We start from the raw sequence: 2,815 nt of genomic DNA, 5'->3' as shown, positions 1-2,815 counted from the left end.
AAAAAAAAAACAGGTTTAAACATGGCCAAATCAGCCTCCAGGCCACCGGGAATTCTCCCGGTGCTCCCGATGGCCAGTCCGAGCCTGCCCCTCACCACCACCACACAAATAAATAGCTATTAAATAAATATCATTTTAGGGATCAAATGTGGTTTTGTGGCTCCACGTGAATTTTATTCGGTGGGAAAGGGGCCAAAATGGCTCTTTTTATTTTGAAGGTTGCAGACCTCTGGCCCAGCACTTGAGACAACTAGCCTCACTTCCCTTCACAAACTATTATATATATATTGCAAGTTTAAAAATAAATAGATGTAACAGAAAATTAATAACTTACTTAATTTGAAGGCTAAATGCTAAAGGTGACTGAGAGAAAATAAAGTTAGTCGGCAATCGGCATTTGGTTACAGGCCAAAACTGACTGTACAACTCACTCAAAACTTGAACGTCTTACATGACAGTCGAGAAAAAAAAAAATCACAATCCCATTTTGAAAGAGAGAGAGAGATTTGCTCATCATTTTGATATGTTTCTCATGTGGAGGATGTTTTCCTGCTGTAATCAGACCCGGACCGCCGGTCATCCGGATTATCAGTGTTTTGTTGTGTTCTGATTGTGTCCAGGTAGATGCCAGTGTTTAAACATCTACAGTGTAAGACTGTCAGAAATAAAGCCTTGATTCACTAGACTTTGACGAGGTGAATATAACACATAGGGGAGGTTTTTGGATTGGGCTGACTCAATAACTTTTTCTGAGGAGCTAGAGCTCTGTCTGTTGCAAGGTTTTCAGTATTATGCTTGCAAGTTTCACTGTAGTTTCATTTTGAAGGGAATTTTGTTAACCAATGCCAACACATGAACTTGAAGAAATCTTGATGGTGCTGTCTGACCTGCCACACAACATTCCCAAAGATGTTCAGAAACTGATCCACCCGCTTAAAACACTTACCCGGAAGCCAGTCTCATTATTTCACTCCTTTCTGTCATACTGGCGCTTTTATGAATCTCTGGACATAATCAAATCATAACCAAAACACTTTCAAACAGGATTTCTGAGGAGACAGCGGATCATTGTGATTCTTCTGGTGATTGATTTTTGAAACCATCGTTCACAAAGTGAAAGTAAAGTTTAGATTGCTGGAGCTCAAACTGTGAAAATGGATTCACTAAATGTACCTGTTGAAGAACTTTCTTGTCCCGTGTGTCATGAAATCTTCAAGGCTCCTGTTGTTTTATCATGTAGCCACAGTTTATGTATAGAGTGTCTTCAACAGTTTTGGAGAATTAAAGAAACTCAGGAGTGTCCTGTCTGCAGGAGAAGATCCTCAAGAATCAATCCTCCATGTAATCTAGTGTTAAAAAACCTGTGTGAGCCATTCCTGAAAGAGAGAAATAAGAGGCATTCATCAGGATCCGAGGAGATCTGCAGTTTACACAGTGAGAAACTCAAACTCTTCTGTCTGGAGGACAAACAGCCTGTGTGTTTAGTGTGTGTTGACTCTCAAAAACACATCAATCACACATTCAAACCCATTAGTGATGTTGTTCCATCATATAAGGTAAGACATATCTCTTGTTTCAAATGTAAAGAACAATAAATAGCCATTAACACAGATAGCATTACATTCACTCAATTTTCAATTTGTTCAACTCTAGGAGGAGCTGAAAAAAGCACTGACCTCCTTACAAGAGAAACTTACACATGAGGAGAAAATAAAAGGAGAGTTTGAGAAAACAATTGAACACATCAAGGTGAGGAAACAGAACCAAGAATCAAATACACAACAATCACAACAGAGTTTATCATGAACTTACTCAAGAAAAACTTAATAGATATAACTGACAAAAATGCTTGTTTAAAAACTAGCCCAGCCCTGTTTTAATATAGGACAGACCACACCTTGGGCTAACCTTACTGGGCATGTTGGGTTATTTATTTATCCCACCATAATAATTGATTTTATTAATTTCTTTTTACAATATAGCTTATTTTTACCTCATATATGAATTAGTACTTATAGATTCACTTTGTTGATCTAAACCTTTGTAAAATATACTACACCAGGGCTCTGAACCGGTTCAAGGAACGAAAACGAAAACCGGAAACGAACGAAATTTTGACAGGAACAGAACCAGAAACAGAAACTAAATGAAATTTTATAGTTCTGAACAGAATCAAACATTTGAAATGGCCATTAACTGGTTAATAACGTTATTTTATCGTTCCATTTAATATTTAAAATTTGCTCTCAACCAATCACGAAGTCCAGTAGTACGGCCTATGCAAATGTGACGCTGACGCCAATGAGTGAAATGTCTACTCAGCTGTGAACTCATCATAGGTAAGTCGCAATGGCAATGCACCAGCATTAGAGTTTATCTGAGGATAGTGTAAGTAGTGTCAACAGATCACACGCAACTGCAGCGCTTCTGTGAATGGAGAAAACTGAATAAAACGTACTCGGTTACTAACGTAGCCTGCAGGTCCCCTATTCGCTTTACTGATGCCAGTGCTAGAAGCAGAGCAGTCTTCAGCGATAGCGACCAAATGTTGGCAGACTGTAGCGGCTCAAAAACGGGGCCCTTCAGGGTCCTCATCACAGTGGGCAGATCCCATGAAGGGACGGTAGGGGGACGAGGCGGATTCAGGCTCCTGGCACCCCTTAGGAAGCGGATGACCACGCTGTTTCTGCCCACCGTTTGGCCCTCAATAGGGGCATGAGAGGCCGCTATAGCCGCCACATAGACTTTGAGCGTGGATGGGGAGCGTCTCTTATCCAGCAGCTCTTGCAGAAATGACAATACCTCTGTCAAATCT

The sequence above is a fragment of the Sinocyclocheilus rhinocerous genome, unplaced genomic scaffold (genome assembly GCF_001515625.1).
Source record: "Sinocyclocheilus rhinocerous isolate Xijiao unplaced genomic scaffold, SAMN03320098_v1.1 scaffold1553, whole genome shotgun sequence".
NCBI lineage: Eukaryota > Metazoa > Chordata > Actinopteri > Cypriniformes > Cyprinidae > Sinocyclocheilus > Sinocyclocheilus rhinocerous.
This window is presented reverse-complemented; position numbering follows the sequence as displayed.